Here is a 12,270-nt window from a genome sequence, read left to right on the forward strand (position 1 = left end):
TTCCGCTCGAGTCGCCTAGGCGGTCCGAGCAGAAGTGGGAGCTGGGTACCTGTCAAAACTAGGTACCCGCTCCCCCTCCAACAAAAAAATGACATGCCAAATGTGGCATGTCAGGGGGTCAGGAGTCCTTAAAGCGGATTTTCCACTCTTGGGTGGAACTCTGCTTTAAGGGAGAGCTCAACAGACATTGTTAGTATTCAGGGCTTCTAACCCATGCAGGGTAGTCTGGTCAGAGAAGAGAGGACTGGTTTTCAGGATTCTCTGGACTGGTATTTTGCTCGTTAGGGTCCCAGAATTAGGGAGGTTCAAAGAGTTTTAGGAGGAAAGAACCTCCAAACCCTGATTAAAGGGACTCTGGTGCTGAAGGGGTAAAACCCACATGCATAGGAATCATGAAAAGCAGCAGGAAGGAAGCAGCACCTCTCTGTGAGGTGGTGTGGAGTGGTACACAGCTGTGAACAAGTGTGGCCTCTCTGCAGACTGAGGCTCTGGTTTTGCTGAGCTGCTGTGGCTTGTCTTGTACTTTGAAACAATTGGGAACCCTAAACCTCAGTGTGGGACTGATAAACTGGCAGTGAGCTGTGTTGTATGGTTTTCTTTATACCTGTGACTGTGAAGTGTTTGCTTTTGCTGAAGAAAGCGATTTGCATTTGCCTGTTTTGAGAGACCCATAAAGACTATACACTTTTGCAAGTGGCTTACTGGTGACCTCGGGCCCTCCATATGACAGTGTTGATAGTGTTCAGTGGAGAAGAGGTCCCTTACATTGGTGGATAATTGAAAAAGGGCTAGTGGTCAGCAGAGAAAGGCCCCCTAAAATTGGTGGACAGTAGAGAAGGGCCCCTTAATATTTTTGGTCAGTGGAGATCGGCCGCCTTACATTGGTGGTCAGTGGGCAAAGGGCCCCTTTACATAGGTCAACAATGGAGAAGGGCTCCCTTAAATTGATGGTCAGTGGAGAAGTGGCTACTTATATGTCTTGGATGCTCTTGGAAGACCTCCCTGCCATCACTTTCGTTCCTGTAGAGTTTTCAGTGTCCTTACACACAATTTATGTGTTCCAGCTTTTCTTGTTATCCTCCATAATATAAAATAAATTAAGCTCATTGGCCTGCCTTCTCGGGTTCAGCTTAAATATGGGTTCAGCCTGAACTTGGAGCCGAACTGAAGCTCATCTCTACTGGGAACCCCTCATAATGGGCACAACATGTGTACAGACCTGGGAACTCAGCACAGGGATGGTGGGAACCCCTAATAATGGGCACAGCAGGTGTACAGACCAGGGAACTCAGCACAGGGATGGTGGGAACCCCTAATAATGGGCACAGCAGGTGTACAGACCTGGGAAATCAGCACAGGGATGGTGGGAACCCCTCATAACGAGGCACAGCAGGTGTACAGACCCCGAAACTCAGCACAGGGATGTTGGGAGCCCCTCATAATGGGCACCGAAGGTGTGCAGACTCTGGAACTCATCACAGGCATGGATGGAACCCCTCATAATGGGCGAAGCAGGTGTATAGACCCAGGAACTCAGTGCAGGCATGGGTGGAACCCCTCATATGTGGCACAGCAAGTATATAGACCCGGGACCTCAAAGCAGTGATGGTGGGCACCCCTCATAATGGGCACATTACCCTCAGCTCATCTGGCACAAAGCTTGGTGTCTTTTAAACGGCATTACCAATTTTATGAATGTCTCTAGCAGCTCCTCGTACTGTCCCTTCGAGGCGATGTGAGAATGTGCTACATGGGAGCCAGTGCCATCAGACTTTGCATTCCGCAGCCATAGATCACCACCATTCTCGACAGAGCTCCATGTGCCAGTGCTCACTGCTCTCTTTTATTAACCATCAGAGATGCCAGGCACGTGGCGGGCACAGTGGGTGATCTTGCACGTCTCTCCTTACTGAATGATTCCTCCTAAAAGCGGCAGATGTGCGGATTTCTAGAGAGTTTAGGGCCAGAGGCATGGTGGGGTGGGGGGGGGGAGTGGGTTGCGTCTTCAGCACCGGACACCCGGCCCACCTGACCTCTCTCTCTGTTTCACACAGCTGTTGAGACAGACGGCGACATCCAATCCCTCCACTGAGGATTCAGCCCGTCCTGGAGGAGAGAAGAGTCCGAGAACTCAGCAGAAAGGCAGAGATCAACGAAGAGCTTCCATTCCGGACAACGGCGGCCAAAGACTCGGCAACATCCATTGTGTAACTGCAGGTGCGCAAAACCGCACCGCGTGCCAACGGCGCTACACAAACAGACAGAATTTGTTTTGGTTTTTAATTTTACATTGTCAAGTTTCCAAAAAAAAAAACCACAGAATATAAAACAAAAATATGAAATAATACAGAACAACTGCTAACCAAAGAGGACTTAAAGGGGTTGATTTACTAAAGGCAAATCCACTCTGCACTACAAGTGAAAGTGTACTTGGAAGTGCAGTCGCTGTAGATCTGAGGGGAAGATCTGAAATGAGGGGAAGCTCTGCTGATTTTATCATCCAATCATGTGCAAGCTAAAATGCTGTTTTTTTATTTTCCTTGCATGTCCCCCTCGGATCTACAGTGACTGCACTTGAAAGTACACTTTTAGTGCACTTTCAACTGCAAAGTTTATTAGCCTTTTGTAAATAACCCCCACAGTGTATCTAAAGCCAACATTTTATTTTAGTTTTGCATGGATGAGGATGAGACCCCCCTGTCAATTTTTTATTGCTGTCTGAAGATGGTCACGATGGGCAGAGACCAATCAAAGCCAACCAATGGCCCTGGTAAAGGTCAGGCATAGTTGGGTATCCCTAATCCGATAGTAGATGGCCAGTTTGGGCCGGGCCAGCTTGTCACAAGAGCAGGCATTGTCCTACATGGAAAAAAGCGAGGAGGAAATGTTTGTGTACAGCGTATTCATTCGGCAATACATTTTATCGTTAGTGTGTATAAAGATCAGTGCAGGCCATCCCCAGACATTATCGGATCATGCAAGGATCAGCCAATTAGCAGAGCAGAGATAAGCTCACCACATCTGATACTATTATAGCGAGCTGCAGCATCATCTCATCTCTTATCTCATCTACAGCAGCCACGTAGGCAGATTTATCACTTCTGGTAGGCAAAGTTCTGAATTTATGGATCTGTTTATGTTGTCATCTTTAGGCCAAATATACAGTCTTAGAGTGAAAGAGAACCCACTAATCAAATAAATGTATGGCTTGAATAATAATGATTATGGGAGTCAGTATCGGGATGTGCCAGAATGTCACCTGACCCATTGACAGGCACCCCGAGCATCAACTGAAGTGCCTAAAGGTCCCTGGTGTGTCACCTGACCAGCCTAGGGGGGCCCTCAGTGTCACCTAATCCATGTACAGGGCACCCAAGTGTCACCGGGTCCCAACACAAGGCTCCCAAGCAGGGGGGTTGCTAGGTCTGCAAAAGATCTGGGGCTAAGCCCATAGCAGCGTAGTAAAGAAAGTCATACGCTTAGGCGGGCATACACATGTATATACAGTAATATACGTGTGTGTGTGTGTATGTCCCCAGAGAGCCCCCCACTTACATCAGGATCCCCAGAGAGCCCCCTTAAATCAGGGTCCCCAGAGAGCCCCCCCCTTACATCAGGGTCCCCAGAGAGCCCCCCCCTTACATCAGGGTCCCCAGAGAGCCTCCTCCTTACATCAGAGTCCTCAGAGAGCCTCCCCCTTTCATCAGGGTACCCAGAGGGCCCCCCCACTTACATCAGGGTCCCAGAGAGCCCCCTTTACATTGGGGTCCCCAGAGAGCCTCCCCCTTATATCTGGGTCCCTAGAGAGCCTCTGCCTTAAAATCAGGGTCCCCAGAGAGCCTCTCCCTTGCATCAGGGTCCCCAGAGAGCCCCCCACTTACATAAGGGTCCCCAGAGAGCCTCCCCTCCCCTTGGGGACCCCTGCAGAGACTCTGGGCTATTGGCCCCAGATTCGGGGGCTATAGCCCCAAAAGCCACCCCCTAGGGACGCCCCTGCTCCCAAGTATCATCTGTCCCCCATACAGGGTCTCTGATTGACACCTGTCCCCCTTACAAGGCCCCCAAGTGTCACCTGTCCTCCAGACAGGACCCCAAGAGTCATCTGTCCCCCATATAAGACCTCCAAGTGTCACCTGTCCTCCAGAAAGGACCCTTAAGTGTCACTGGTCCCCCATACAGGACCTCCAAGTGTCACCCCTTCCCCATGCAAGGCCCCCAGATCTCCAAAAAACCTGTCCCACATACAGGATTTCTAAGTGTCACCTATTCCCCCATACAGGACCTACAAGTGTTACATGCCTCCAATACAAGGCCCCTTAGTGTGGCCTGTCCTCCATACAAAGTCCCCAAGTGTCACTTGCCCCCCATACAAGGGCTCCAAGTGTCGCCTGTCCCCCATATAGGGCTCAAAGTGTCATCTGTCCCCCAAACAGGACTCCTAAGTGTCATCTGTCCCCCATACAGGAGCCTCAAGTGTCACCTGACCGGCATACAGGACTCCAAATGTCACCTGTCCTCCATAAAAGGTCTCCAATTGCCACCTGTCCATCAGACAGGGCCCTTTTAATGTCACCTGTAACTTATACAGGATCCTGAGTGTCATCTGTCCCCCTTAAAGGGCCTCTAAGTGTCATCTGACCCCCAGGTCGGACCCCCAAGTGTCACCTCATCTGCATACAGGACCCCCAAGTAACACCTGCCCTGCATAAAGGCCACCAAGTATCACCTGTCTCGCATACAGGACCCCCTAGTGTCAACTGTCCTGCATACAAGACCCCCAAGTGTCACCTGTCCCGCATACAGGACCCCCAAGTGTCACCTGTCCCGCATACAGGACCCCCAAGTGTCACCTGTCCCGCATACAGGTCCCCCAACTGTCACCTCTCTTGCATACAGGTCCCCCTAGTGTCAACTGTCCTGCATACAAGACCTCCAAGTGTCACCTGTCCCACATACAGGACCCCCAAGTGTCACCTGTCCCTCATACAGGACCCCCAAGAGTCACCTGTCCCGCATACAGGACCCCCAAGTGTCACCTGTCCCTCATACAGGACCCCCAAGAGTCACCTGTCCCGCATACAGGACCCCCAAGAGTCACCTGTCCCACATACAGGACCCCCAAGTGTCTCCTGTCCCTGCAGCACTGGTTTCCCTGTTTGAATCCCAACCAAGACAATACCTGCATGGAGTTTGCTTGCTCTCCCTGTACTTGTGTGTGTTTTCTTGGGGTATTCAAGTTTCCTGTCTATATTGACCCTAGTATGTGTATGGATGAATGTGAGATAAGGACCTTAGATTGCAAGCTCCGGAGCTCATGGACCGATGTGAATTTACAGTATGTAAGGTGCTGTGTACATTGTCAGCGCTTTATAAATACTGTACCTGTAATAAATAAATCAGTAAAAATACTCCATGCAACATGACCAGCAGAGGGAGCTCCACCCAAGGTCATGTGTGGTGCTGCTATCAGTCGCGGCACCGCGTGATCCTGCAGCGTGTGAAATCAGCGTCTCCACAAGGTCACTTGTCTGTATTTGTTGTATGAAGTCCCGGCAACCTGCAATAAACGTCACCCCTCAAACCTGAGAGCAGACACGTAGAGAACGTAGTCACCTGGGACCTCAACCTGCTCGCCTCTCACACCCGTCTCCAGGGAGGATGAGAACAATTAGAGCTCACCTGTGTCTGAGCACGGCAAGGAAGACACTGGGAAGGGCATATGGGGCAGGGTGGGGTCACTGGGGAGGACAACGCCTTATTAGTGAGAGTGAGCCCTGCGTTTCGGGGTGCTACATCCTACTGTGCCCTGCTGTGCCCATTATGAGGGGCCCCCACCATCCCTGTGCTGAGTTCCCGGGTCTGTACACCCGCTGTGCCCATTATGAGGTGTTCTCACCATCCCTGTGCTGAGGTCCTGGGTCTGTACACCTGCTGTGCCCATTATGAAGGGTTCCCACCATCCCTGTGCGGAGTTCCAGGGTCTGTACACCCGCTGTGCCCATTATGAGGGGTTCCCACCATCCCTGTGCGGAGTTCCCTGGTCTGTACACCTGCTGTGCCCATTATGAGGGGTTCCCACCATCCCTGTGCGGAGTTCCCTGGTCTGTACACCTGCTGTGCCCATTATGAGGGGTTCCCACCATCCCTGTGCTGAGTTCCCAGGTCTGTACACCTGCTGTGCCCATTATGAGGGGTTCCCACCATCCCTGTGCGGAGTTCCCTGGTCTGTACACCTGCTGTGCCCATTATGAGGGGTTCCCACCATCCCTGTGCGGAGTTCCAGGGTCTGTACACCTGCTGTGCCCATTATGAGGGGTTCCCACCATCCCTGTGCGGAGTTCCCTGGTCTGTACACCTGCTGTGCCCATTATGAGGGGTTCCCACCATCCCTGTGCTGAGTTCCAGGGTCTGTACACCTGCTGTGCCCATTATGAGGGGTTCCAACCATCTCACCAATTGGGTAAAGCTTTCCAGCTTTCGAATCATTGTCTGGTTGTGTCTGCCTCTTGCAGTGACTGTGCTTTGCTATTCCTCTCAATGAAAGTTTATTCTCTACTCATTGACTGAATTGAGTGCACTGTATGTGGTGGAGATCAAGGTGACTGCAGTGAGAGAACTGCAATCTGTAAATAGAATACAGTAAGTCATGGGGGTCCCTGGTTGGAATCCCCCTCAGGTCACAATCTACATGGAGTTTGCATGTTCTCCCTGTGCTTGTGTGGGTTTCCTCCAAAGGCATGCTGGTAAGTTAATTGGCTCCTTTCTAAATTGTAAGTTAGGGACAGAGGCGGCCCGTCCATTAGGTTCACCTGGGCGCCGCCCCCTCTTTCCTCGCCACCCCTATATGCAATGGATAGATTCATGCATAGCATGATTCTATCCATGGGCGCCGCAGCTGCCCCCTATTCATGCATCCGGCACCCTTCAGGGCACCGGGCGTGTGAATTACAGCGGGCAGGCAGGCCCGGATTTACTCCCTTTGCCGCCCCAAGGCCGGGTCTTTCAATGCCGCCCCCCCCACACACACACCACACCCTTTATCGATGACTTCTACAATAGATCAATTAAAAACATATCTCCACACACGAGAACACTGAAAATAACTGGCTTTAATTGTACAGACTAAAAATACTTCAGGGTAAGCGCGCGAGGGGTAAGGATTTTTCGCAGGCAAATTTTCAAGGCAATGGCTGGTGTTAGTGCTTCAATCATCCCCGGCACCATGGTTGTTATGGTGTCAGGATGATTGAAACGCATTATTTCTATCATTACATTGTAATATAAACTGAAATAGTTCAACTCACCATAATGCAGAATCATTGGGAGCCCTGAGCGTGTCACTTGCCACCATCTCTTGTCACTTGCCACTATGCCTGCCACCAGATGGGGATGTCACTTGCTACGCTGCCTGCCACCAGATGGGGATGTCACTTGCCACCAGATTGGGATGTCACTTGCCACCAGATTGTGATGTCACTTGCCACCAGATGGGGATGTCACTTGCTACGCTGCCTGCCACCAGATGGGGATGTCACTTGCCACCAGATTGGGATGTCACTTGCCACCAGATTGTGATGTCACTTGCCACCAGATTGGGATGTCCCTTGCCATGCTGCCTGCCACCAGAAGGAGGAGGGCGGAACAGCGGTGCGGGCAATGAGAGATGTCATCTTTCTCCCCCGCCGCCACACCGCATTACATGACATTACTTGCTACTCTAATTTTTTTCAAAAATGGCGCCGGGCGGCGCAATCACGCTACTGCGCATGCGCCGCCCGGCCGAGCGCTTACGAGCTTTCCCGAGCCCTGCCGGCTTCGGAACGGCGCATGCGCCGTTTCGTGGTCGGCTCGCGGCCATCTTTTCTATGGGCACTGGTGCCCATAATAGACTGTAATCGGCAGCACGAAAGGGGGGGCGGCCGCGAAGTCGCTGCAGGAGCGGCGCCGCCCCTACACCACTGCCGCCCCGAGGCCTGGCCTCAGTGGCCTTGTGGCTAATCCGGCCCTGCGGGCAGGGGTTTTATCAAAGCGCCTGATTAGAGCCAGAGACTCTAATAGGCTTCCAAATAGGGTGGGCTCGGGACGCTGAGGATGTGTCTGTAGCCCACCCAGGTGTATTGCAACAGCGAATGATTATTCGATGTTGCAACACTGATCCTTCTCCTGGTCAATCGGGAAGTGAGTCTGATACCTGATTGGCTGAAAGGACAGGCGATCCTATTGGACGCCTAGGAGGAGGGGAGGAGACACAGAGCGGAAGCGAAGAGGGGAAGAGCCGCCCGCATCCTGACGTTGCCTGGATGCCCGATCCCCTGCCTCCGCTCCTCGGATACACGACCCCTAAAGCCTAGATGGGGTAAGTGCAGAGAGACTGACCGGTGGACAGCAGGAGGTGTGGGGGGGGTGGTTTGGTGGGGGGTTTGAGTTGCCGCGGGGGGGTTCGGTTGTTTGCCGCAACCCCCCCCCAAACAAAAACCCACCAGCCGCCACTGGTTAGGGGCCTTAGATTGTAAGCTCCTCGGGTGCAGGTACTGATGTGAATGTACAGTATGTGTACAGTGCTGCATAAGCTGACAGCACTATATAAGTCATTAAATCATAAGGACTTTAAAAGTACATTTTACAAAAATAGCGGACTGAAAAGACAGTCTTGTTTTTTTTGTAACCTTTCAATGACCCCTCCCCCACTTATTTCCAGTTAGATCAGATTGATTGGGGGAGGCTCGGTCTGGTTTCTGGTAAACCCAACCCAATCCCATACACTATCAGTAAGGCTTTCTTCATGCGGTTGTTTAGCTACGTACACCGGATTCCCGCGGGGAGAATCAGTGGATTTATGTGGATAGACATGTACATGTGAATTGTGTTTGCCACTCAGCATATATAAACCAATGACAGGCTGACAGTGACCACCGCAGTTCACATGTAGCTGTACACTACAGGGGCAATTGTGGTTAGGGACAGATATCCGAGGGTAACCTCAAGTAAGACTCCAGTGCACCCTGAGCACCCAACGACCTCTGTGCCTCCAGTGCACCTTGAGCAGTGATCCCCATGACTCCAGTGCACCCTGAACACCCCGTGACTCTAATGCACCCTGAGCAATCATTTACCTCTGTAACCCCAGTGCACCATGAGCATTCAGTGACCCCCATGACTCTGGTGCACCTTGAGCAGTGACCCCTGTGACTTCAGTGCACCCTTAGCACCCGATCAGTTACTTCAGTGCACCCTGAGCACCCGATCAGTGACTTCAGTGCACCCTGAGCAATCAGTGACCCCCATGACTCCAGTACACCCTGAGAACCCAGTGACCTCTGTCACTACAGTGCACCCTGAGCAGTCAGTGACCCTATGACTCCAGTGCACGCGTAGCACCCAGTGACCCCTGATACTACAGTGCACCCTGATGACCCAGTGACTCCAGTGTACCCTGAGCAGTCAGTGACCCCCATGACTCCAGTGCACCCTAAGAACCCAGTAACCCCTGTGACTTCAGTGCACCCTGAGCAATCAGTTACCCGCGTGACTTTAAGTGCACCCTTAAACAGTCAGTGACCCCCCATCACTACAATGCACCCTGAGCATTCAATAACCCCTGTGACATTAGTGCACCCTGAGCACCAAGTGATGCCTTTGACTCCAGTGTACCTTGAGCAGTGACCCCTGTGACTTCAGTCCACCTTTAGCACCCAATCAGTGACTTCAGTGCACTCTGAGAAGTCAGTGACCCCTGTGACTCCAGTGCACGCTGAGCGCACAGTGACCCCTGTCCCTCCAGTGCACCCTGTGGACCCAGTGACTCCAGTGCACTCTGAACAGTCAGTGACCATCACTCCAGTGCATCCTAAGCATTCAATAACACCCTGAGCACCCAGTGGCACCTGTGACTCCAGTGCACCTTGAGCAGTGACTTCAGTGCACCCTTAGCACCCAGTCAGTCACTCCAGTGCACCCTGAGCAGTCAGTGACCTCATGACTGCAGTGCACGATGATCACCCAGTGACCTCTGTCACTCCAGTGCACCCTGAGGACCCAGTGACCTCTGAGCATTCAGTGACCCCTGTGACTCCAGTGCACCTTGAGCAGTCAGTGACTCCCATGACTCCAGTGAAGCCTAAACACCCAGTGACCCCTATGAATCCAGTGCATCCCTAGCAGTCAGTGACCCCTGTTCCTCCAGTGCATTCAGTGACCCCTGCGACTCCAGTGCATCCTAAGCATTCAATAACCCCTGTGACACTAGTGCACACTGAGCACCCAGTGACCCCTGTGACTCCAGTATACCTTGAGTACCCAGTGACTCCAGTGTACCCTGAACACCCAATGACCCCTGTGACTCCAGTATACCTTGAGTACCCAGTGACTCCAGTGTACCCTGAACACCCAATGACCCCTGTGACTCCAGTATACCTTGAGTACCCAGTGACTCCAGTGTACCCTGAACATCAAATGACCCCTGTGACTCCAGTATACCTTGAGCACCCAATGGCTCCAGTGTACCCTGAACACCCAATGACCCCTGTGATTCCAGTATACCTTGAGCACCCAGTGACTCCAGTGTACCCTGAACACCCAATGACCCCTGTGACTCCAGTATACCTTGAGTACCCAGTGACTCCAGTGTACCCTGAACATCCAATGACCCCTGTGACTCCAGTATACCTTGAGCACCCAGTGGCTCCAGTGTACCCTGAACACCCAATGACCCCTGTGACTCCAGTGCAACCCGAGCAGTCAGTGACCCACGTTACTCCAGTATACTCTGAGCATGCAATACCCCCTGTGACTCCAGTACACCCTGAGCATTCAATAACCCCTGTGACTCCAGTGCACCCTGAGCACCCAGTGACGCCTATGACTCCAGTGCATAATTTTCAGTGTTGTGTCCCTGGCGCGTCCTGTGTGTCTCTATGACTTCAGCGTCTTTGGAACACTCCATTATTTTCTAGCCTTCTATCCTCTGCTGTAAGTACCCTCTGCTGCCTCTCTATCCTCAGATATGCTCCTGCAATCTCCTGGACTGTCCTTCTGTCAGTGGATATGGACCTCTGTTCATGACAGACCGTGGCTGCTTTCTAAAAAAGGAAAAAAAAAAAAAATGGGAAGGCATTGAGTACACACGCTTACACCTGTGTATGGTCAACTATGAGCTAGGTGCTAGGGATGGGGGTGTAATGTGCTGACTTTAGTGGAACAATAGGTGTTAAATATTTAGTAAAAGTATGGCGCTTGGTTCTAAATAATGATAAAAGTAACATGTGACAGTACAGTAATAAAGGTAATGTAATGTCAATAATAAAAAAGTAAATTAAATTTAAAAAAAAAGTAATTATATAGTCTAGTGTGATAGATTCACAACACCAACGTCAAACTTCCAACGTAATTTTCAAAAATCCTTAACCGCTTGTGCTCAAAATATGGATGTGCACTCACCAGAGATGTTTGACCCCTTTTTACAGATTGGAAGTGATAGTCCCCTGCTCCGACGTACCTTTCCCTTGAATTTGCGTCTTCTTCCTGAAGACGCAAATTCAAGCGAAACGTATATTGAAGCATGGGATCCTTGTAGCACACCCCAGGAGGAATCTTGGCTTTTTATTTTTTTTATTATTGACATTACATTACCTTTATTACTGTGTAGTCACATGTCACCCCTATCTATAAATCTATAATTATTTAGAACCAAGCACCCTACTTCTACAATTGTAGCCATGCCTCCATAGGGGTTGCTGAATGTAGTGGTTCACCTGTCACCATGCCCTGCCAGACATCCATCTCTCAGTCATTCAAAGACATAGACCAGTCCATAGCTTTGTTTTGTTTTGTTTTTTATTTGAGGGGATTAAACTTGGATGGGAAATTGGGGATTATGGGATGCCCAGGAACATTCAGTGCAAACTTGCTTGGGACTTCTATATACACTTCAGTTGTATACACTCCAATCTTCTCTCCAGCACAAACACTTGCTGCACACCGTTTCTCCTCCAGCACTTCACTTGCTGCAGACTGTTACTTCTCCAGACTAGCTAGGACCGCATGGGTAGGCCTGACGCTGCTTCAGCCAGGCCTCACTGAACTGTCTTTTGCAGGCAGGGACCTCGGGCCCCCGTGGTGTTGAAATATTTCAGGTGCTAGCTGTCCTCTATTCAACTATTACTCCCAGATAGCTGTCTTCGGGCCCTGCCAGCCAGCATGGCTGCAGAGACCTCTTTCCACTGCCCTTCCCACAGTCCTCTCTTCTGGTTCTGCACCCATCTCAAACTGCAA

Source organism: Aquarana catesbeiana, linkage group LG04, assembly GCF_042186555.1.
Source record: "Aquarana catesbeiana isolate 2022-GZ linkage group LG04, ASM4218655v1, whole genome shotgun sequence".
Taxonomy (NCBI): domain Eukaryota; kingdom Metazoa; phylum Chordata; class Amphibia; order Anura; family Ranidae; genus Aquarana; species Aquarana catesbeiana.